This window comes from Triticum urartu, chromosome 4 (genome assembly GCF_003073215.2).
Source record: "Triticum urartu cultivar G1812 chromosome 4, Tu2.1, whole genome shotgun sequence".
NCBI classification, from domain to species: domain Eukaryota; kingdom Viridiplantae; phylum Streptophyta; class Magnoliopsida; order Poales; family Poaceae; genus Triticum; species Triticum urartu.
Window position 1 is genome coordinate 306102999 of NC_053025.1, and position 25445 is coordinate 306128443.

General features: G+C 46.0%; 1 pseudogene; it reads left to right on the forward strand.

Moving 5' to 3' along the window:
- Positions 1–7884: 7884 nt before the first annotated feature.
- LOC125554733 lies at positions 7885–22982 on the forward strand (annotated as a pseudogene).
- The last annotated feature ends 2463 nt before the right edge of the window (positions 22983–25445 follow it).

Sequence of the window (25445 nt, forward strand, 5' to 3'; positions counted from 1 at the left end):
CATGTGAATGACCAATTCCTGTCATCTCTCTAAATAGATATAAGTGAAGCAAGAGAGTTTAATTATTTCTAAAAAATATGCCCACACTCTAACAAATATAAGTGAAGCAAAAGAGCATTCTATAAATGGCGGTTTTCTATGTGAAGAGAAACAGGCAATCCAAACTTCAAATGATATAAGTGAAGCACATGAAGCATTTTATAAAGCCATACTCAAAAGATATAAGTGAAGTGCAATGGGTTCTATAAATCAACCAAAGACTATCTCATACCAGCATGGTGCATAAAATAAAAGTGAAAACTAAATGCAAAAGACGCTCCATGATTTGCACATATCGCATGAACGAAACGAATCTGAAAACATATCGATACTTGTTGAAGAAAGATGGGATGCCTTCTGGGGCATCCCCAACCTTAGACGCTTCAGTATCCTTGAATATTTACTTGGGGTGCCTTGGACATACTCAAGCTTGATCTCTTGCCTCTCCTCCTTCTCCTCACATCGAGACCTCCTCGATCTGCGAACACTTCATCCACACAAAACTCAACAGAAAACTCGGTAAGATCCGTTAGTATAATAAAGCAAATCACTACTCTAATACTGTTGCAAACGAATTAATATTTTGTTTTTTCACTGTAGCTACTGTAATATAAATTTCCATGGCTTAATCCGCTGATAGAAATGGATAGTTTCATCAAAACAAGCAAACAATGCATCAAAAACAGAATCTGTCTTAAACAAGAAAGTCTGTAGTAATCTGAACATTCAGAATAACTCTTTTACACAAATAATTCTACCAAAATTAGGAAAAATAAACAATTTTAATTGAAAGATAGTGCAAGAAGTTTCAGAACCGTTTGGCGTTCCAGTAAAAAATGTAAAATCACGCACTACAGGCAAAGTTTCTGTTCTGCACCGCACAAACCAACAAGCAATGTAAACATCCTAAAGGCAAATCTTGGCACATTATTTTTATAATACAAAGGAATTTAACAAGGGGATAATTATTTTTGTTGAAAAGTTTCTGTAATGAAGGGTCACAAAGTTTCCATGGGCATGAACAGAGTTCAAGGCTAGCTCCCATTTTAACAATGCTCGTCTTTCTCACTTTTGCTTTTCTTTTTGAAAAAGTTTTAGGTTCCCCTCTTTATTTTTTTGTTTTTGAACTTTATAAAAGCACTCAAAAGAAATAAATGACTCTCTAAAGCTTCCGGGTTGTCTCCCTAGCAGTGCTTTCTTTAATGCCATTAATCTAGGGAGATAGTGCTCAAGTAATGATCCACCCGGATCCCAAGGTATATCAAAGCAAATTTGAATTAGCAATGATTTGGCATTTAGTAGAGAGCACAAAGCAACATATATCAAGCAATGAAGAAGTCTAGCTCTCTTCCTATGCATCAGCATGTCATAAAAGAACAATTCATGCACACATAGTAAAGGCCAATGCATAGTATAAACAGTTTCTTGCAATTTTATCATGTGGGAAACATAGAGAGGTGGAGATGCAGTTCCTCTCTCATAATAATTGCAAGTAGGAGCAGAAAGCACATGCATATTACATTCATCAAAATCATCATGTGCAACAGTAAAATGCAAGCCATCAACATAATACTTAATAAGAGCAAACTTCTCTGATATAGTGTAGTTTGGAGAATTCAAAAATATAATAGGACTATTATGTGTGGGTGCAATAGCAACAGTTTCATGTTTAACATAAGGAACTATAGCAAGTTCATCACCATAAGCATCATTCATATTGGCAACATGGCCACAAGCATAGCAAGCATCAAGTTCATCAAAAAGGGGTATTTCAAAAGAATCAACGGGATCATAACAATCATCATAGCAATCATCCTTCGGTAAGAACGAAGGAACATTAAATAATGTATGAGTTGGAAAGTTACTCTCATTAGAAGGTGGGCATGGGTAGCTAATCTGACCTTCCTCCTTTTTTTCTTCGCTCTCCTCATCATCTTTTTCATCCAGTGATCTCACAGTTTCATCAATTTCTTCTTCCATAGACTCCTGCAAAATATTAGTCTCTGCTTGGACAATGGAGGAGTCCTCAATATATGGTTTAATATAGGCATTAGAAGCATAATTATCATAACAATATTTAAGTATGGCAAAATTTCTAGATTTGTAAAGAGTAGCATCATATATTTAAAGCAAAGGAGAAATTTCATAAGCACCCTTAAAAGCAACAAATTCTTCAATTTGTTGAACACCATAGTAATTATAAACACCCTTAGCATACGAAGATACTATTCCATTATCACTAAACTCACATTGGTAGGGCAGGTGTTTCTTTGGGTTTTTAGAACAACAATTAACATCATATATTTCACATAAATTCCAAGCATAGCATTGCAAACGATGATAAGCGGTGTCACACATAGCAAGAATTTTCATCATAAATTCCAGTAAAAGTTTCCCTTTTTGAGATAAGCGGTGTCACACATAACAAGAATGTTCATCTAAAGATTTGCCCTCAACTAAGCTAGTTGGGGTTTCATCACGAGCACACAGGGATCGATGATGATCCAAGTAAAAAGCTTTAGTAGTGTGATAGATTTTGAGTGGTTCTTCAACCATTGGTTCAGTAGGTACAACTAATTTTTTTGGTATTTTGCGTTTCCTACCCATAACTAAAGATAGAAAACAACAAAGAATAGCAAATAAAAATTACTTAGTGATAAAGCAAACAAGCACAGATGAGAATATTCACCCCACGCTATTGCTCCCCGGCAACGGTGCCAGAAAAAGGTCTTGATAACCCACAAGTATAGGGGACCAATTGTAGCCTCTTTCGATAAGTAAGAGTGTCGAACCCAATGAGGATCTAAAGGTAGAACAAATATTCCCTCAAGTTTTGTCGACCACCGATACAACTCTACGCACGCTTAACGTTCGCTTTACCTAGAACAAGTATGAAACTAGAAGTACTTTGTAGGTGTTGTTGGATAGGTTTGGAAGATAATAAAGAGCGAGTAGATAAAAAGTAGGGGCTGTTTAGATGAAGACGCAACTAAGTTAGTTTTAGTAGAGAGCTTGTTTTCACTCAAGAAAGTTATTTGTCCCTAGGCAATCGATAACTAGACCGGTAATCGTTATTCCAATCTTATTTGAGGGAGACACATAAGCTAACATACTTTCTCTACTTGGATCATATGCACTTATGATTGGAACTCTAGCAAGCGTCTGCAACTACTAAAGATCATTAACGTAAAACCCAACCATAGCATTAAAGTATCAAGTCCTCTTTACTCCCATATGCAAACAACCTACTTATTCGGGTATGTGCTTCTGTCACTCACGCCACCCACCATAAGAAAATCATGAAAGTATTGCAACACCCTACAGTGGTGATCCCTCATGCTTGCGCAACACAGAGAGCACCATAGGACAGCACCAATAATAAAACATGCAACTCAAACCAATCACAATCATTAATTAACCCATAGGACAAAACAGATCTACTCAAACATCATAGGATAGCCATACATCATTGGGAAATAATATATAGCGTTGAGCACCATGTTTAAGTAGAGATTACAGTGGGTAAAACAGGGGTTACACCGTTGCATAGAGGCGGGAACAGTTGGTGATGATGGCGGTGAAGTTGTTGGTGTAGATTGCGGTGATGATGATGGCCCTGGCGGCGTTCCAACGCCACCGGGAGAGTGGGGGAGAGGGCCCCCCTTCTTCTTCTTCTTCTTCTTCCTTGACCTTATCCCTAGATGGGAGAAGGGTTTCCCCTCTGGTCCATGGCCTCCATGGCATGGGGGAGGGGGGGCGAGAGCCCCTCCCAGATTGGATATGTCTCTCTGTCTCTCTAATTTTCCGCATTCCCTGATTCTGCCCTTTCACCGTTTCTTAATTTCTCGGAGATCCCTAACTCCGATTGAGATGAATTTTGGACACGATATCTATCCGGATATTAACTTTCTTGCGGCGAAAGAAGGGCACCAACCTCCTTACAGGGTGGCCACGAGGGCCCAGGGCGCGCTCCCTGCCTCGTGGCCCCCTCGAGCATCGTCTCGCGGTGATTCTTCTTCCCCAAAATCACATATATTCCAAAAAAATCTCTGTCAGTTTTTATCCCGTTTGGACTCCGTTTGATATGGATTTTCTGCGAAACAAAAAGCATGCAACAAATAGGAACTGGCACTGGGCACTGGATCAATATGTTAGTCCTAAAATAGTATAAAAAGTTGCCAAAAGTTTAAGAAAGTTGTATAATATTGGCATGGAGCAATAAAAAATTATAGATACGACGGAGACGTATCAAAGCCGAAAACTATCTGTCACGATACGGCGATAGCTGGTCAGTGATTCAGCGACTTACCATAAATCTCTTGCGATTTCCTCCGTATTATATGAAGGACTTGCCTCCATCCTGTCACGCGCCAAAGGCATCCAAGTTCGGATAGCCACACACGAACCAGGGGCTAGTTCCTAGTCCCATTGTGAAACTCCTATGGCTAAGTGAGAGTGATAAAACCGCATAGTCTGATTGCCTGGTTCGCTGCACAGACACCTGCTTTACGGACCAAGACGTTGGGCCAAGTGTGATCATGTGCTATTCTGAACACACCCGTAGCATCTACGTGGGGGCTGAAGCCGACGACTGGTAAACTCTCAGAATTAAAAACGGCTGCACATGAGGTAAATAATTTTAGAATAAAGGCATAAATATATTACAAAGCCTTGGTTCACAAAATAAGGGCTGGACAACCCGGATACATTCATACGAACACAATATTCTTTGAGCACCAGCCCTCTATTATTTGGGCACCCTCGAGGACATCCTCGAAATATCGCTTCAGCTTGTGGTGATCCTTGCCTTTGGGCGGGCCCTCGGTCACCAAGACGGTGGCCTTCATCTTAGCCCAGTGCATGTTGACACGGGCCAAGGCCATCCGCACCCTCTATGCATGCCGAGCGCTTTACAACTTTGACTCGGGACAGGGTGTCGGCGTGTCGTGTCACCAGGCCGAAGTGGCTACTAGGAATGGGTTCGGCTGGCCATAGCCGAACTATGAGGTCCTTCATGGCCAAGCCAGACATCCTATGCACCTACGCCAGCTGCATCATCTGGTTGTTCAACAGCGCTGGACGCTCCGGCGCCAGGTACTGTGACTAGAAGAGCTTCTCCGTCGTGTTCCCCTCTTGGGCCCAGAAAAACCGCGCGGCATCGGCAACACTCTTCGAAAGATCCGCAAAGGCGTCTGGAGAACCCCATAGTCGAGTGAGCAAGGCGTATTTCTGACTACCAAATTTACTCTGCAAAAGAAAGGGCTTACCAGCCGCTATCTGTTCTGCCTGCTTGATCTCCTTGCAAACCGCCCGGGACTCAGTCTACGCCTCCTTGGCCTCCTGGAGAGCCTTGGCGAGATCGCCCGCTTGGGCCTTATTCTTCTCCTCTGAGGCCTTGCACTTTCTGGCCACGTCCTTGACCTGTTGCTCTACTTCGGTCACCTGCTCCTCATACCGGCGGTGGGTGACTTGCTCGGCCTTTAAATCAGCGGCCGCTTTGCTCACCTGTGCCTGCTCCTTGGCTTGGGCGAGGGCGCTCTTGAGGGTCTCGACCTCGGCCACACTACCTATAATAATAATCTGGGCAACACACGAGCTTAGACTCCGCATTGGCATATCACTTCAGGTGTGTAAATAATTTTTCAAAACATACCTTGCGCCTCGTCGAACCGCTTGTTAATGCACACGATATCATAATCGGCCCGCCGCAGCTTCCGCTTGAGTTCGAAAACGCCGCCGGCCTAGGCGGTCGCCGCTAATAGGGAAGCCTGTTTACCAATAGACCAGTATGTTACCTCCTGTGATTATTATTTGATCCTCAGTTTGGCCATTTTTTAAAACCGAACAGAGTCTCAGGGGCTACTATCTATATATAGGCATATTTTTCATATGAAAAGCGGCTAAGAATATTACATCGCATACCTCAAAGCCTGTTAGTAGGATGGTGAAGGCTTCATTCAACCCACTTTTGGTGGACTGAACCTTCTCAACTACCACACCCATCAGGGTGCGGTGCTCCTCCACGATGGAAGCACCTCACAGTGCCTCCATCAAAGTGTTCAACGCCTCCGGATTAGCGGAGGTTGCCGCTGGAGTTGGCGGTCCCCCCTCCTTTGAAGGGGGTTGCTCACTCGATTTCGGAATCACATGGGTCTCCAGAATGGTGTTCGGCTGGGGGTCGGACTGGTCAGGGCCCCCGTCGTCAGTCTCCATGGGGGTTGCGCCCCCATGTTCTCGGCAGTGGAGGCATTACCCTCTGGCGCCGTCTTGGCGACCTCCCGCACTTCTCCATGGCCCGGAGAGGTCCTTTGGGATAACACCTCGGTGTCATCCGCAGTGGGTGGCGAAGAGGCTCGTGGAGGCATCTCGCTGTCCACCATCTCCGGCGCCAGGGAATTCCCCTCAGATGATGATAGTTGGGGGAGGTCACAGGCCGTACTGAAACACATAATACAATATGTTATCCTACAATCATAAAAGACTGTATATATGTAAAGCATCCTCGGATACTTACGATGCGGCCTGGGGCTTCACCCTGGGGCACTGCTCGGGGATGGATTCGGCATCCGAATCCGAGCCATCCGAGAGGGATATCTTCCCTCTCTTGGACGCCCCCGCCTCCGGGTCTACGGAGGCTACCCTTTTTTTCTTCCTCCCCTTAAGGGGAGAATCACTCTCTGCCTCCTCCTCCTCTTCTTCTTCATCTCCCTCATGGGAGGAGGGATCTTCGGTCTCTTCGGACACAGTGTCTGAAGTAACTTTACGGCAAAGGCCACCTTTGGCCTCCTTGCTCTTCTTCTTGGCCTTCTTCTCCGGCGCCTGATATGGCACCAGGACCAACATCCTCATTAGCAGAGGAATGGCTGGGTCTTCAAGTAGCGGAGCTAGACACTTGATCCACTCCGCCTTCTTTGTCCAACCCTGATTGAAGGATGGAAGGCTCAGCATACCCTTTGATTTGTGAATTGAAGTTATGTTTGGAAACTAAATGCTTACTGGGGTGGCTGGATGCACGCTGTCGAGGCCGATGTCGTCGGTCATCTCTAGCCACGTCTTCTGGCCCTTGAAGAGCAGCTTCTAGATCTCTTCGTGCGTTGTGCCAAAGAATCGCTGCAGGGTTCGCAGCCCTTCTGGAGTAAACTCCCACATATGGAGAGGCCGGCGCTAGAAGGGGAGGATCCGGCGGAAAAGCATCACCTGAATCACGTCAGTGAGACTGGTGTTCATCTCTATCATATTTTGATGCGCTTTTGTAGCATCATCACTTCGTCGGTCGACCCCCAGTTCAGACCCTTGTTGGTCCATGATGCAAGCCGCATTGGGGGTCCGGATTTGAACTCAGGAGTGGCTGCCCATATGGCGTCGCAAGGTTCGGTGATGTAGAACCACTCCTGTTGCATATCTTGACAGTCTCCACGAAGGCCCCTTTGGGCCAGGTGATGTTGGGGATCTTGCTCACCATGGAAACGCCGCAGTCCGCGTGCTGCCCGTCGACCACCTTCGACTTCACGTTGAAAACCTTGAGCCATAGGCCAAAGTGGGGGGGGATGCAGAGGAGCGCCTCGCATACGATGATAAACGTCGAGATGTGGAGGAAGGAATTTGGGGCTAGATCATGGAAATCTAGCCTGTAATAGAACATGAGGCCGCAGACAAAAGGGTGGAGAGGAAACCCTAGTCCGCGGAGGAAGTGGGGGATAAACACCACTCTCTCACCGGGCTCTGGAGTGGGTTTGACTCACTTTTTTGCAGGGAGCTTGTGCGTGACGTCTGCAACCAGGTACCCCGCCTCCCGGAGCTCCTTGACATCCTCCTCTGTAACGGAGGATGTCATCCACTTGCCCTATGAACCGGATCCGTACATGGCCGGAGAGGTTGGAGGCGGTGGGAAAGATCGAAACTTGGGCGCTGGAGCTCGAGGATGGGAAAGCAAAGGGAGGAAGAGGGCATGAGGTAAAAAGAAGGGATCTTTACCCGCTTATATAGGCAGTGAATATCAAATGCCCCCTCAAGCCTTAGAATTCGCCTGTTCCCAAGGGGTCGTGCGAATGGCATGGTTGGATTACCCAAACCCGTATTGATGAGAATCTCGCAATAAGGGGACATGATCTCTGCTTTGAAAAGATGTGTCAATAGAGGCGGCACCTCAAAACGCGAAGCGGGAGGCTAAAAATGGTTCAAAATGATAATGAGGCTAGACGTGGCATTTCGCCAAAAAAATTTGTTAGTTGACAAACCTTATTTTGATTAAGTATATTGCCTTCGTGGTTGATGGTTGTGGCTGTTATACAAAGCTAGATACAGTTATTTTATTCAGAAGATTGCTTTGAAGTATTCGGAGGAGGAACCCGCCTTGCAATGCCGAAGACATTCTATGTGCCTAACACATCGTCATTGAAGGCTGGTTCAGGGGCTACTGAGGGAGTCCTGGATTAATGGGTCCTCGGGTGTCCGGCCGGTGTCTTGTGGGCCGGACTGATGGGCCATGAAGATACATAGTGGAAGGCCTTCCACCGTGTCCGGATGGGACTCTCCTTTGCGTGGATGGCAAGATTGGCGTCCGGATGCATAGTTTCCTTCCTCTGTAAACCGACTCTGTACAACCATAGGCTCCTCTGGTGTCTATATAAACCAGAGGGTTTTAGTCCATAGAGGCTATCGGAATTCACATAGGCTAGACATCTAGGGTTTAGCCATTATGATCTCTAGGTAGATCAACTCTTGTAACCCTTATACTCATCAAAGTCAATCAAGAAGGAAGTCAGGTTTTACATCCATTAAGAGGGCCCGAACCTAGGTAAACATCATGTCCTTTGTCTCATGTTACCTTCGATCCTCAAACGCACAGTTTGGGACCACCTACCCGATATTGACCGGTTTTGACACTGACAAACGCTGTTGGTTGTTATCACCCCGTCGTTGTAGCTTGCGCTGCCACATCATTGTTGCTTGCTGCCACTACTGCCTTCTACTGCTACTTGCCTCGCTGGCCGCTGTTGCTTGCACCGTTGACTACCACTACTTGCGCGTCCACCAAACTGCTGCTTGTCATTGTGTTGCAGCTACATCTTGCACCATCGCCGCGCTGCTGCTTGCCGCTGTTGTTGCCTACTACTCTGGCGCTGCCCACTGCTATCGCTGGTTGCGTCGTCGTCGTGCTGCTACTTGTGAGAGAGCTCGCTCAAGGGGATGAGAGAGAGAGAGCTCACCGGAGAGATTGAGAGGAGAGAGTGTTTTATTTTTTGTTTTCTTTTTGTTGGGTCCCATATGTGTAAGTGGTAGAGATAAGAGAGTTTTCCCTTTTTACTTTCTTTGGGTGGGTCCCACCTGTAAGTGACTTAGGAAGAGAGGGGTACAAATATCCAGGGAACACATCATTGATGGTCAAAGATCGTTAACCATACGGAAATGACACATAAGGGTATTTCCATAATGGCACCTAAAGGAAGAGGGGTATAGTTGAGCACTGTTTTTATTTAGGAGTAAAGGTGAGGTCGGGACAAATTTAGGGGAAAAAATGTAAATGTCCCAAATGCTTAGGAACGCTATCCTTAAAAATCATATAGTGTAGCGACCTGACCCAAAAACGGTCAAGTCTCTATGTATATGTACCATCCCAAGATCATGCTGGCACACACAGTACATCAATGTATATATCAAAGAGCAATCAAAAATGCTTTATTACATCGAAATCTCATATAGAGTCTTTATTACAAAAATAATAAATTGGCTGAAGGCCAACTCATGAGATATACTATTGCGGAAGACGTAGAAGGTAGAGAGTCCATCCGACTTCAAGGGAATATCACCGAGCGTAGAATATAGCCTCACTCTTGGACGGAATAATACTCTGAAACATGAGACGTTACAGACATGTAGGTCAGCATTTTGAATATGTCAGCAAGTCACAAGAGAGAACTGATAAATAAAACATCTATACTATATGGAAATATGGCTTATGGGGCTCTAAGTTTATAATTTTTGCGAAAAGCTGATTTTTTCCCTACAACAAAGGAGGTAAATGCAAATATTACTACAGAAGTTGGTTGTTACTAAGGTGGTTTCGCCAACCAATTCTCATATCCCAAATTATTAATAAACCCAATCATTATAATTTATTGTGTTGAGACTGGATGATAGTATCATCTTCGGTCCTCATGTTGTCTAATCGATTAGATTGTTACTCCGCAGAGTCTTCTACACTTTATCCGCAAGATTAGATCCCTCCTGTTATGTCCTCATACTTCGTGGTGTTTGAGAACGGGACGATCGAAACATGCTCTTCCAGAACGATCATCCGACAGATGTCAGTTCCCATCCAATCCTACCTTTTGTCTACATCTGCTAGCAATTTGACCAGCCAGAGTCTTGACTAAGGTCAACCATGCCAGAGCCCATAATAACTTGCGATTGCACACGTAAGATTTCCGGCCTTGAAGTATCCATCCATCTCCTTGAGCCTAGGTGACATTCCGTTGGGATGATTACAAGTAGATACCAGGATTCCCAGGCATAACCATGATAGATAACAGGCTGCCAGATGCCATACCATTCCACCTTGAGGTATATTGAGTCCTTGAAGTCTTGAATTCTTGATCATCATGTAGGTCTTGAATTACTTATCCTCACAACCACTACAAAAAAAGACACATCCGTGACATTTTGGGCCGAACAAATTTTTTCCTGTCATGCTTATGACACTTCTATGATGATAATTGTGACAAAACCCGGTATCATCAAAGATGTGGTGGGGTCCAACTTCTATGGCAAAAAATTATGATAGAAAATGGGCTTTCGTCCTGGGCGGGCCGGAGACGCAGTTGCATGACATTCTTTGGGCCGTCCATGACGGAAAAAACCATGGTAGAAGCAAGGGCGAGGAAAATATCGGGGGAGTTCCCGGTTACGATGGGTGGTCGGGGGCCGAGCGATGCGCGTTTCTCTCGTTCGTACGCGCGTGTGTGCGAGGCGTTGGGCTCTAACTGAACCTGAGCGAGGTGTTGGGCTCTAACTGAACCCGAGCGATTGCACTGTAGGCTACACGTTACTGAACCCAAGCGATTGATTGGTACCTTGCTGTTAACTGAACCCGAGTGATTCCTTCGCTACTGTTGCTAACTGAAGCCAATCGATGTTGCCTCTGGATGAACAGTGAGCATTGTTGGGGGGGGGGTTTGGATGAATAGTTCCCGGTGGGGGTGGATGAACAAGACCCCGTGGTGTTGTCGCTGGATGAACATGACCCCGCTCGAGCCGGTTGGGGGTGGATGAACAGGACCCCGTGGAGGGCTCATTGAACAGTAGCCGGTGGAGGGCTGGATGAACAGTAGCCCGTGGAGGGGTGGTTGAACAGGACCCCATGGAGAGGGCTGGTTGAACAGTAGCCGATGGAGTAGCGCGCGGTGGAGGCTGGATGAACAAGAGCCTGTGGATGAACAGTCGCAGGTGGAGGCTGGAGGAGGTCGACGGTGGATGAACAGTAGCCCATGGAGGCAGTCGACGGTGGAGATGAACAGTATCCCGTGGAGTCCCATTTTGCGGTACGCCACACCGCCGATGAACAGGACCCCCATTTCGACCATAGCGCTCCAACACAAGTCCGTTTCCTCCGTTTTGTGGTACACCACACCCCTCCCGATTAATAGGACCCCGTTTCGACCGTAGGAGGTCCGTTTCCTCTATTTTGAGGTACGCCAGACCCCTCCCAATGAACAGGATCCCATTTTGACCATGGCCAGTCGAACACAAGGCCGTTTCCTTCATTCCACGGTATGCCAGGCCTCGTTTCCATCGGCTGTTCCGTCCAAGCCGGTTGGCTCCCGATGAACACAACGTCGCATTCCGTTCCGACCCAACCGGTTGTATTTAAGAAACTTATGAAACATCTTTGCATAAAATTTTACTTACTTTCTTTCCTTTCTATTTGGACAAATTATTTCAACTGCTATTTGAATGTTGTTTGCTAGAGGAACATGTAAAATGAATTTCAACCAAGTGTCTTGCAATCCTCAAGATGGTTATTTGGTTTAAGATGCCATTAGATGTATAGGCTTATGAGAATCCCGAGCTTTCCTTTGGGCCATCAGCTGGGCCTAGTCTATTGTAATTTTGAGCTTTTTTGCTAGAGTTTGAGCCTACATTCAACCAATACTTAGTTACAAAGTATTTCATAATTTTGATCTGTTACTTCATAATTGTTTTAGATTTTAGACAATGGACGTTAAACAGAATCCCTTTCATAGGGCAACAAACTATTTAAAGAAGGAAAATTTGAACTTGCAAAAGCAAAATACGAGAAGGTATGTCCACTGGTACTTGAAGTTGCTATAAAATAAATTGATTACTTCCATGTATTATATAATTGAGTCTTAGGTAGCGATATTCATCTGTGTGTCTACATCTTTCCTAAAAAACCTATTCTTGTTTCCAAAGATTTTCCCGGGCATGACCAGGAGTAGCCAGTGTATCCATGTTGTATGTCGGTGTTATATTATTTCCCTTTGATTCTTTATGCAAGTTTATAACATTCTAACAACATATTAGAAGAAGCAAAGTCCAAAAGAGCTAAAAATAGGCCAAAATAGCATGTGCTAAGTGCCTAAGTTCATCTGGTACCCACCCTAACTGATTGCTTAATATACAAATCAAATTTGACCCTACATCTACTGAGTTCATTTCAGAATTTTTGGAGAAGTGCACCATGCACTTCTCTCTCTCTCTCTCTTACAAAAAAGGGTTGGGACTGAGGGAAACTTGGCTTGTCCAAACCTGACGAGATCTAGTAAACTAGTTGATGTAGAGCCCTAGGGTGGCCCGATCTTCACAAATTGGAGATGGATTTAGGGTGTATTGTCTGTATTCACGAAGAACCCAGGACAAATCCACAAGAAAACACGAGAGAACACTAATTGGACAAGATCCACACCAAGTATCCCTCAGATCAAAAGTGAATACAACGAAAATAAAGGATAACTAGGGCAGTCCTTCCCCAATCTCTAAGAGATGTGAGGATCTTGGGAGTTGTTATTCTCCAATCCAAAGGATTTGGAGGTCTTGGTAATCCAAAGGGATTCTTCTCCCTTAGGAGGGCCTGATCCTCTAAGAGGAGGTAAAAGGAGTCAAGGAGCAATGCTCTCTCAAGATCTAGTTTCTGCTTTGCTAACCCTAGAGAGGAGGTGGGGGGAAGGTATATATAGTCCTAGCCATGAAGAGGTAAGTGGGGGAGGTGAGAGAGGGGATACATAGCTCGTGGGCCAGATTTGCACGCAGGCACAGGCTGGACAATCCGGGTCCCAAGCCTACAACTCTTCCGGATCAGGGCTTCCGCAGGCGCCACTCGAAGGGTTCGCTCCAGGAGCCGTACTGTCCGAGTTCCAAGCCGGACAGTCTGACTTCACTAATTTAGCTTCTATTGCCTCGCACGCGGTAGCCAGACGAAGGGCCAGACGGTGATCCAGAGGAGGTTTTTGTCCGGCTATCAGCCGGATAGTATGGTTACCGGATTCCAGCTGCCGATCTTCTCTCTTCATCTCCGCTTCCAAGCTTCTCTATGGATGGTGTGGGCGTACTCTTGTGCTTGCACTCTTTGACTCGCGTGAAGCTCATCTCAAACCTATGCATGCATGAAGGAGGGTCAAGTAGTATACCACCCATGAGATAACCAAGTAGACACGCATAAAGGATGGAATTCACCTTAGTATATGTGATGCGTGTGTCCGTTGGCAATGAAGCCAAAGCCATGGTAATGACCCTAGGGTGCTCCGCACCACTAGTTTCCTCAGTGGAGCCCGAGGTTTGTGTGAAGTGTCGAAATTCTTCAATTTGAATCTAAATGTTAAACATAAATGAATTAAAGTGACATTGACAATAAACAAGAGATAACACCACAGCCATGCCAACGTCAAGGCATGAGCATGCCATTGTGGTTCTTCATTATAAATTGACTCTCATTTTAGTCATGGCCTTTCATGCAAATTCCGCAATTCATGTTGTTGGGATAAATGTGCTGGAGTGCAGGATATCTCATTGTACTAACATTATTATTTTGGTGGAACTAGCTCACATGATGTAAAGTATATGGCAAAAAGCATTGTACAGTGTGGTTGGGAGATCTTTTTTGTCAGTTCTAGATTTTTTGTGCTGATCCATGTATTCAGCGAGATAGCAGAAAGTATGCAATTCCATGCAGGTGTCCACAAAAAGCATGTTTGTCCCACCTTTTTTCGAAAGGGGGGGCTCCCCGGCCTCTGCATTAGAACGATGCATACAGCCACCTCAAAAAATAGCAAATAGGTTCAACAAAGGTCTTAAAGTCACAAAGAAAGTAAAGAAAAACTCACAGAGAGCCTAATAAAAAAGTAATCATAAAGCCACAACCGGCTGACATAAGAGAGATAGGGAAACTAATTGCCTATCCTATTACCTGACCGCCATCCAAACCGGTTGAAAATATCTCGTGCTACCATCTCCCACCGCATAGATCCAGTAAACAAACGCTCCCTGGCCTCCATCGGAGTGAGTAGCGACCACATACAGATCAACGCAGTGGCTCGGAAGATAACCCGCAAAAAATGAAAATTTGTTGTTCTATTAAAAACCAAATCATTTCTGTAGTTCCAGACTGCCCACAATAAAGCACATACTCCTACGCGAATGTGTCTCGCTATTTCGGCCTCTATCCCGTTAAGCCACGTTCCAAATAACGTGCTGATAGAATTCGAAGGAGTAATATTAAAGGCTATGTGCACTGTCCTCCATAGCACTTTTGCCAGCGGGTAGACAAGAAAACGGTGTTTGATAGATTCATCCCGATCGCCAAAACTACATCTAGTAGATCCTGTCCAGTTACGCTTTGCCAGATTGTCCTTGGTTAAGATGACTTGTTTATGTACAAACCACATAAACACTTTAATTTTCAAAGCAACTTTGACTGTCCAAACATGTTTGGAACTAGGAATGGAGCTAGAGTTGATAACATTGAGATCCATTGATTTAACTGTAAACCCCCCAGTCCTAGTAAGCTTCCAGCGCAACATATCGGGTCGTTGAGACAGCTGGACCTCCATCAGTCTACTCACTAAATGGAACCAAGCTTCCCAACGATTACCGTCTAGCGTCCTCCTAAACCGAATATTGAGGGGAATGGACTGAAGTACTGTGGCAACATACGCATCATGTCGTTGAACAATACTATAAAGAGACGGGTATTGAAGCGCGAGTGGTGTCTCTCCTAGCCAAGTATCCTCCCAGAATCGCGTATTGGTGCCATTTCCAATTATAAACTTTGTCCGAATAACTAAGGCTGATTTGACTCTCATCAGCCCTTTCCAAAAGGGCGAATCCGTCGGCCTTGCTGTCACCTGGGACAATGTTTTGGAGTGAATATACTTACTACGGAGAATCTGCGCCCATGTGGCTTCACTCTCTACAGATAACTTATACAGCCACTTGCTGAGAAGATATCTGTTCTTGACTTCAAGATTTTCAATACCAAGACCCCCTTAGTCTTTTGGTCGACAAATAATATCCCATTTGGCAAGTCTGCATTTTCTTTTTAGCTCATCACTCTGGCAGAAGAATCGGGATCGATAGAAGTCCAGCCTTTTCCTAACTCCAACTGGAACCTTGAAAAAAGACGAGAAACATAGGCATACTCGTGAGAACTGAATTAATAAGAATTAATCGGCCACCGTATGACATGAGCTTGCCCTTCCAGCAACTCAGTTTCTTCTCAAATCGATCCTCAATGCACTTCCATTCTCTGTTTATCAGCTTACGATGATGAATTGGTAAACCTTGATACGTAAAAGGTAAAGCCCCCAATTCGCACCCAAACAATTGTCTATAAGCCTCTTGTTCCTCCTTGCCTCTTCCAAAACAGAACAATTCGCTTTTATGAAAATTAATCTTTAACCCGGTCAATTGTTCAAATAAGCATAACACCAGCTTCATATTTCTTGCTTTTGCCAAGTCATGCTCCATAAAGATGATAGTATCATCGGCGTACTGTAGGATAGACACATCTCCATCTACTAGATGAGGCACCAAGCCACCCACCTGACCAGCCTCCTTTTCCCTTCCTATTAGAATTTCCAACATATCCACTACAATGTTGAACAAGATAGGAGACATCAGATCACCTTGTCGCAGGCCCTTATGTGTCTGGAAATAATGACCCATGTCGTCATTCACTTTAATTCCAACACTTCCTTTTTGCATGAAAGATTCTACCTGTCGTCGCCATGCTTCATCAAAACCTTTCATAGGCAAGGTCTATTGAAGGAAAGGCCATTTGACTTTATCGTACGCTTTCTCGAAATCCACCTTCGAAACAACTCCATCTAGTTTTTTGTGTGAATTTCGTGGAGCATTTCATGAAGGACCACAACCCCTTCTAGGATGTTTCTGCCCGGCATGAAAGCAGTTTGGGAGTGCTAGACCATAGAATGCGCAATCTGCATGAGCCTATTAGTCCCAACCTTGGTGAAAATTTTGAAACTAACGTTAAGAAGACATATCGGCCTGAACTACTCAATTCTCACAGCCTCTGTTTTCTTAGGAAGCAGGGTTATCATTCAAAAATCCAGATGAAATAGATGAAGCTGTCCAGAGAATAAATCATGGAACATCGGTATCAAATCCCCCTTAATAATATGCCAACACTTTTTATAGAACTCCGCAGGGAATCCATCCGGCCCTGGAGCCTTATTATTTTTCATCTGTGAAATGGCTTCAAACACCTCTTTCTCCAAAAATGGGGTAGTCAAAATTTCATTCTCATCTGCAGCCAGTTGAGGAACATCCTCAGTCCTAGACACATCCAGGGATACACAATTATCCTCCGAAGGCCCAAACAACTGCTTGTAGTATTTGGTTATGTACAATTTTAGGTTTTCCTGTCCTGAAATCGTTCCTTCGTCTTGTTCAAGCTAAAAGATTCTTTTCTTTCTGTGCTTGCCATTAGCGATCATGTGAAAGAATTGAGTGTTCGTGTCCCCATGGAAAACTTTGTGAACTTAGCCCGCAATGCCCACTTCAATTCCTCTTCACAGAGAAGCTCTTTCAATCTCATCTCCGCCTCAAGTTTAGCATTAAGCTCCTTGGTTTGTAGAATTGTGGACTCGGCCTTTAAATCTAGGGACTGAATAAGTGTAAGGTGTCTTTCCTTTTCAACCTTAAGATGCTTAGCCCACGCACGCAAGAAACTCTTCAAGTGTCTTATCTTATTCTATCAGCGCTCAACGGAAGTCCTACCTCCTGCATCCTTAGCCCATTCCCTGGCTATCAGATCCAAGAAGCCTTCTCTTTCAAACCACGCCAGTTCGAAGAAAAAAGAGTTTTTGTTCCCCATGTGGGTTGCCTCACCGGAGTCCACCAGTAAAGGCGTGTGGTCAGACATTCCGCGCGAAAGCGCTTGGACCATTACCAAGGGAAATTTCTGTTCCCATTCGACGCTTGCAAGGACTCAATCCAACTTCTCAAACGTCGGGTTTGGCAATGAATTAGCCCAGGTGAATTTTCTACCCGAAAGCTCTATCTCTCTTAGATCCAAGCTTTCAATAATGGTATTAAACATGAATGACCACCAGCCATCGAAATTATCATTGTTCTTTTCCTCTCTCCTTCTAATAATGTTGAAATCACCCCAACCAAGATTGGAAGCTGCTCGGAACCGCAAATTTGAACAAGATCTGCCAAAAACTCCGGTTTGAGTTCGGGTTGCGCGGCACCATATACACCACCGGTGCCCAATTAAACCCATCGACCTTCGTCCTGACCCGAAACTTAACTGCGAAATCTCCCATCACTACACTTTGCACTTCCAGCGATTCGCATCTAACTCCAAGTAAGATCCCACCCAATCTTCCTCTCGGAGGAAGGCAGTACCAATCAAAATCGACACCTCCTGATAAAGTACTGAGAAACTGGGGGGGGGATTGTCTCTACCAGTCTCCGATAGAGCAATAAAATCCAACCTATGCTCGATGGACGCGTCTTCAAGAATTCTTCTTTTAGCCAAGTCTTTCAGACCTCCGCTATTCCAAAAGATTCCTCTCATATTTTGTCATGAAATTTTTTAGTAGTACGGATCCTAGCACTCCTGCGCACCGCCGAAGCAGGGTAAATCTTCCGCTTCCACTTGCGTTTAGGTTTCTTTTGATCCTCCACCCGGTCCTCACAACGGGGCTCCGTGGATCTCACTACTTCAGGTTTGAAAGTGTCATCCTCTTCCTCTGACTCAGGAAGGGATGGTGCAAGAGCCGCACAAAAATTATCGAGCACTCTAACTCCCAACACATCTATATCAGAGTCATTCATGGGTTTAACTGCTGCTAAGTTTCGAATCATTTCTGAAGCGCGTTCCGCTTCCAAATCCAGGATATCATTGACAGATTTTGAAATTTCACTATCATTACTACCTAGTGAAACTCCTAATTGATTTGCATTATTAATAATCTCATTATCAGAAAAATGCAAAATGGAATTAGAGGTGTTGACCGACATACCAGTAGAGACCTCAATGTCACGAAGTTTGGCCACCCTCATGGCTCACCGCTGCTGCATGTCATCAACCTCCGGGTGATTCTGGAGGCAGCAGCTCATCCGTCGCCCCTCAGATACCAGACCCAGAATGCCTCCAAATGTGATTACCTCCTCCCGAGTGGCCCTGTTTGGGGGTAAGGCTTCCAGCACCACCCCCACGTACGGCCCGGCTGCAACACCCGGGTAGGCACCAAGATCCGCCGTAAGCACCGGCGGTGTGCCCAATGCTCCCTGTGAGTGCAGGGTGGGAGAGAGCTGGGCCACCAACCCATGCTCCCCACCTGACACGGCCAGCATTGCCGGCATCCCGCCCACAAGCGAGCAAGGAGAAGTGGGCATGAGGGCCGCCTGCCCCTGCTCCCTACCCGACCCTGGCCTCAGGCTGGAAGGCGACGCGACCACCTTGGTCGGCGTCGGCTGGAGCCGCCCCTACACCTGAGCAGGACTACCCTGGGGGCACAAGGACGCCACAGGCTCGGCCGCCGCGGCCATCGCAGGAGAGGAGGGGGCCGAGGCCACCTGCCCGGGTGCCCCTCCCAAACTGGTCGAGCCACCGATCGGCATCCCGGACACCTCTGCCGCAGTCCTCATCTACGGCGAACCATCAGAAAGAGAGGGAGAATGAGGGGCCTCCTGCCCATAATCCTCCCCCTCAACAGCCGGTGCGAAATATAGAGGAGGGAGCATGCTTTCTAGCATGTCCTCCGACTCCACTCGCTCACTCCACAACCTAGGAGGAGCAGAAGCCGGCTCAAACAAACCGAATCTCAGAGTACTCATCGGCACAGAAGCCGAAGCATCAGCCCCAGTCCCGGGCGTCTGCGAGGTGGAATTCGGGCCTTTGGTCAACTCATGCCTAGCAGCCTCCCCTCGCGCATCCGAATTACCCGATCCATCATCCTTGTCATGCATATCCACATCCGTCCCTGCTAGAGCCTCGGCAAAGAGATCTGTATCCTCAAACTCAACCTCAAGGTTAAAAACCTGGCCCCTATAAGTCCACTTAACCACATCAGGCACAAACTCGATGTCTAGGACACTCACCAAAAGTCTAGCCACCCCGTTAGCTCTGGTGAAGGCCATATCCACCCTCTCAGTTTTCCCGACCAAAATCCCCAAACTAGCAACAACCCGAGCATCCTAAGGTGGCTTTGATGGAGCCCCTGAGAATCGCAGCCATACCTGAGTGAGAGGCTTGCCCTGTGGCTCTACCTTCTTCCACTCATGGAACTCGAGGATGCACTGTGTGCCCGGTACTCTTTGTTTGGGTCCATTAATTTTCCCTTCTGTAAATATGATGTGAATAGCTTTGAGCTCATTTTCTTTTAACATAATGTACCCATTTGTTTTGGGGCTCCCCTTTTGTTTTCTAGTTATAAAAGAAAAGTCATGCTAAAACTCACTTTGCTTGTCAAAAGAAAATGCTTGGATGTGAAACAAGCCATGCCAAGAACTCTTTAAAGTTTTTGCTGACTTTGGTTCCCCTCCCTCTATGGATGCAGTTGCTTAGGGAGTATAACCACATGCATCCTCAAGACGATGAAGAGGGGAAGATATTTGCCAATTCAAGAGTACGGTGATACTCCATTTTCTAGCTGTCTCCTACCATACCGATTGATGCACTGACCACTAGATCACCCCCACGCGCACACACACATTTCTCCTCCCATTAGTAGTATACGTTTTTCTACTTGTTGATGTTTCCTGATACATGTTAAACCTTTTATGTTGTTACAAATGCAGAGTTCTCTACATCTAAATGTAGGTGCTTGCTACCAGAAGATGGATGAGTACATGAAGTCTATTGAAGCGTGCAATAAGGTAATACATTGAAAGGAACTTGGGCGTAGCTTCTCACGGCATGGGGTACGGGACCCGTCCGGATAGGTCTTTATTGGTTTCCATGTCTAGTTTGTTTGATTAGTTGAGTTGGTTCAAGTCTTCCCTAGCCTACTGCCAAGATGCACTACATGTAATTATGTATCGAAGAAATAAACAGAGAAAAGGGGACTTTTTCCCTCTAGAGTAGATCTATCCCCAAGGCGTCAAGCCTAAACTCCCTCGCCCTCGCCCTGCTAGCACCCACCACTATCCACTCCATAATCTAGGTCGTGACAGTGGTATCATGAAAATAGCCACATGGCCCATTGGTGAAAGTCGGATGGACTACGGTTGGGGGATCAAAGGACAAATGGACTTACAGTTTTGCTCTACTCCCTCATGGATTGCAATTTTGCACTTCACCCCCTGAACTCCATTCAAGTCTGCTACAGTGATCCTCAGCCTCTGCAAAGTATAGATTTGCACAAGGTTCACATTATGATCCTGCTGTTTTTTTGAGAATCACCGGGGGGAGGGGAGCTCCCCCACCTGAATATATTGCTCAAAGGATTGCCATGGCAGTAAGTACAGAATTACATAGGCACAGTGCAACATGCAGAGAGGTAGGAACGCCATGAGAAAACGTCATCCTTGTCTTGTGTTTGCACGATGAGACCAGAGATCCAAAGCAGAAATAAGGTTCCTAAGGGTTATTACAGAGCTTTGTCGACCGTTCTAAATACCATGTCATTACGTGCTTCCCATATCATCCGTAGTAAAGCCAAGAGGACCGAAGGCCATGCCGTGGTGGGGAGGTAAGGAGGAGTAGTGACGTCCCATAGGTCTGTGATGTCGTTGGATTGTGTTAGGAGGCCAAGTCGTTGCCAAATCCGATTAGCAAGAGGGCACGTGATGAAGATGTGGCTGGAGTCTTCGGGTAGCGTAGCACACCGGGGGCATATATCTGAATCGATTATATGCTTGTGTGCAAGGTTGACCCTGGTGTTGAGGCGGTCTTTGAAGAGTAGCCAGACGAAGACTTTGAGCTTCTGCGGATCCTTGGCACTCCATGTGAGAGGAGCAATGAGATTGTTATCTGACCGAGCCATGAGGGCACCGTATGCATGCTTGGTGGAGAAGCCAATGCCATGTCTTAGGAACCGTTGATCTTCCCCCACTGAGGGCATGAAATCCTGCAAAATAGCCACAAGCGACACAAGCTCTTGTTCTGCCATGAGTGAGAGGCGATTATGGAGGTTAGCTTGGATACTGAAATGCAGCCACTTTAACCAGCTCTAAGGTAGAGTGTGAAAATAGGTGGGGGAAGGAGATGGCAAGGGGTTGTGGAACCAGCCAAGTGTCTAGCCAGAAGTAAGTATGTGAGCCACTGTTTGTTAGAACGAAAGAGATATTTTGTAGAGTAGGGATTTGCTGTGAAATTGTGCGGCATAGAAAATAGGTTTGCGGGGATGAGGAGACTAGAGCATTAGGGTGTTGGAGATCAAGCCACTCAAGCAAGGGAGTTTGTGTAGTGGAGAGTGCTTTGGCAGCAAATTTCATAAGGAGGCAGTTGTGTTGAACATGTAAATTTTTCAGCCCTAAACCACCGAATTTATTTGGTGAACAGACATTTTTCCTTGCAATAAGACATTGAAAACCTGAGCAAGCATCATCTCCTGCCCAAAAAAATACCGTCTCAGAGAGTCCAATGTTTTGATTGTTTTCTTTGGGATGCGAAACACATACATGAAATAGGTGAGGATTGAGTCCAAAACTGCAGATATGAGGATGAGCCGATCACCTTGATCGAGAAGTTTGGCACACAAGCCGGTAAGTAATTTTCTAGTTCGTTCTACCAGAGGGTTGAAGACATTGGTGAGAGGCTTGGTCGGGGCGAAAGGAAGACCGAGGTAAGTTTGCGGGAAGGAGGCGCATGAGCACCCCATGATCCTGCTGTTGTTCTTTGATTTACTTGTGTTTGAATAGGTGCTTGATGCAAATCCTGTGCATGTCAAAGCTCTCTACCACTGAGGAATGTCATACATGTTAGGTGGGGACTTTGATGATGCAAAGAACGATTTTGAGAAGGTTAGTGGCACCACGCTTCAGAATCATGTTTGATTGATAGAGGTCTACTCTATATGTAATGGCATCGCTTCATTAGATGATAGCCATCGATAATTCCTCCGAGCTTGATGCTATAGTGGCCCTTGTTAAACTTAAATAGAAGGAACTGTATGCAACAAAACATGCATAAACTCATAGTGTTCAAAGTTTCTAACTAACAGTTGATGCACACACAAAGGAAATCGAAAAGAAGGCAAGGAAGCAGTTCAAAGGACTATTGGACAAGAATCCAGGAGAGATATCTAAAGTTGGTGTGGAGTCCAAGAATGGTGGTGACATGGCAGGTCCGGCGAGGCGGTGATAAATAGGGATAGAGATGGAAGCGGGAAGTCTAGTCCTCCGAGTGCAGAATCAGATCATGCATTTGATGAAGAGAGGCTAGGACTTATTGGCCGCATCTGGCTTCTGCGAGGCGGATTTTCTCCTCCACTACTCTGAACAGGCAGCAGTGACGAGAGATGTAGTTTTTAAACAAGGATTCTTTTAACAAATACAGTCCTCACTTATACAGAATTAATCTTGAATAATTATGAAAATCGTACCAATCTATATGGACTGGAGTGATACTGAAAAATCATGAGGAAGCACCAGCAGTTGTAACAGTGAAAATTGATTTCCGTTGCGTCGGCTAATGCATTGTTTAAGCAAAGTTATAGATATTTCTCCTTTACTTTGTTTGTTTACTTTGGCTTGAAGCGAAATGGATACCCCAATGGCCTGTGAATGTTAGTTGTTGTGACATACAGAGTAAAAATAGCAATAGTGCGTAAATCAAACTTAGAAATAGAATACGCTAATGTTGTAGATACGATTCCAGGTCAGTTTTATGCGTACACATAATTCATTTATACCAATCTAAAAAGACCCAAATGGGTAGATCCAATTAATCTTGGCCATCAAATCATGTCAATCCAACGACCTAGACTGCTTCAATGTCGAGCGCTCAACACGTTTAGCATGTAGTTAATTTCATGCGAAATATAGTGCTAATCACATAATAACACACACATAATATCCTACTTAATATCCGCATGCACTTAATATACTTCCAAATTAACGTGCATTGCACGTACACATTGACTAGTCAAAACTAACATTTGAATCTATTGAGAAGCTTTATGGGCTACATGGCTCTCTAACACTGCATCCGGGCCACTCGACCCTCTTAACCACCTGCATCAGCTCCTCCACCCGCTGGCCTGCCTATTGCTCCCCGTCATTAGAGAGCTCCCTTCTAGCCTGCGCACCCTATCTTCTTTGTTAGAACCGTCCCCTTTCTTATTTTGAAGCAACACACCCTGCTCCAACATTGCGAAGTGAAAATACACCTCAGACACTGGGCAAACACATATAAAATAAATATTACATGGAGGATGTGAGGTCAACACAATATTAATTAGAAATAAATATGTAGCATTGCACCTAAGTTTGCGTTGTTGAAGTTGCAAGATCTATATTCTCCTAGTGACAAGAAATTGAATTATCAACATAGTATGCACTTAGTATTATTTAATATATGAGCAATATGAGATATTGGTTTTGGCTCTAGTGTGATGCCCGGATATTTAAGCTACAGTGAACCTCTGCTAATGATGCCACGTCACCTCGATTTCTATTGCTAATCTCGTGTTAGTTCCAAAACCGATTCAAATTCAAATTTAGAAATATGGCAAACAACAAAAGTTTTCAAAAGGTCAAAACTAAAATGTTCTTATTCTGACAAATAATTCACAAGATATATTGGTGGAGAAAACAAGTTTTTATAAAATGTTTAAATGCACTAAACTAATTAAATTAGTAGCTATAACCAAAAATCAAATGCTTTTTGTAATATATAAAATATTAAACTAATTTATTTGGGAGCCCAAGTTATTGTGGCATTAGCATAAGTAGTAACACTATTTTAGGAACAAATTATATATTTTATAAAACTTTAGTAAATAGAAAATAAAATAAAACAGTAAAGAGAAAATAGATAAAAGAATAACAAACCAAAAAAAGAAGACAAAAGCCCCCCTCCCATGGGCCTCGGTCCACCAGGGCACCGCCTAGGCCGGCCCACCCGCCTACAACTACCCCCCCAACGACCCAAACCCTAACCGCATCCCCCCCCGCACTCCCCCCATGTCCTGGATCGGGGCGGCGCCCCTGCGCTCGCTGCGCCCCGACCCCGACGACCGCGCCCCGTCCACTGCCGGTCGAGGGCCACCTTGACTCGTCGGACCGCTTCGCCATCGCTGGAGCACTTCCCCGCCAGACTGCATCCCCTATGTCACGCCGTCTCCGCCCTCCTCCTCGCCCCCGTTGCCCCTCACCCTACGACCCCGGTGAGGCCACGGCCTCCACTCCTTCCTCTCTGTCCCCCTCGCGCGCCCTACAGCCACCGTGACCGCACCCCGTTCGCCCCTTCTCGACCCAGCGCGCGCCCACGCGCTCCCGCGCGACCCCGCGCGCGCGACCCGCGCCATCTAGCCAAGAGCCGGCCGTGTCCCGCGCCATCGTACGCGCTCGCGCCGGCCGCGCCCCACGCCGCCCCCTGCTCTCGCGCATGGTCGCTGCGCTACTGCGTTGCCGCCGCCGTGCCCCGATTCCCCAGTTCGCCGCGCCCATGGCCCCGCTGTCGCCGCACACGTCCCGCCTTCGGTCGCCCTGCTGCGCGTCGGCAGCCATGACCCCCTGCACCGCGCTAGCCGCCTCCCCTGCATCTCACTGCCTCACCCGCGCCACGCAGCCGCGCCGCCAACCTCTGCCCCGTCGCGCTGTGGCCGCGCAGGTTCTGCCCTCCGCTGCCGCGACACGACCGCACGCCCGTGCCTCGCTCCACTACTGCCGCTGCTGCTGCTCGTCCGCCAACCTGCCGCCAGACACATTCACCGGCGCGCCGGCGCTCGTGCCCGCCAACTGCCCCGCGGCGC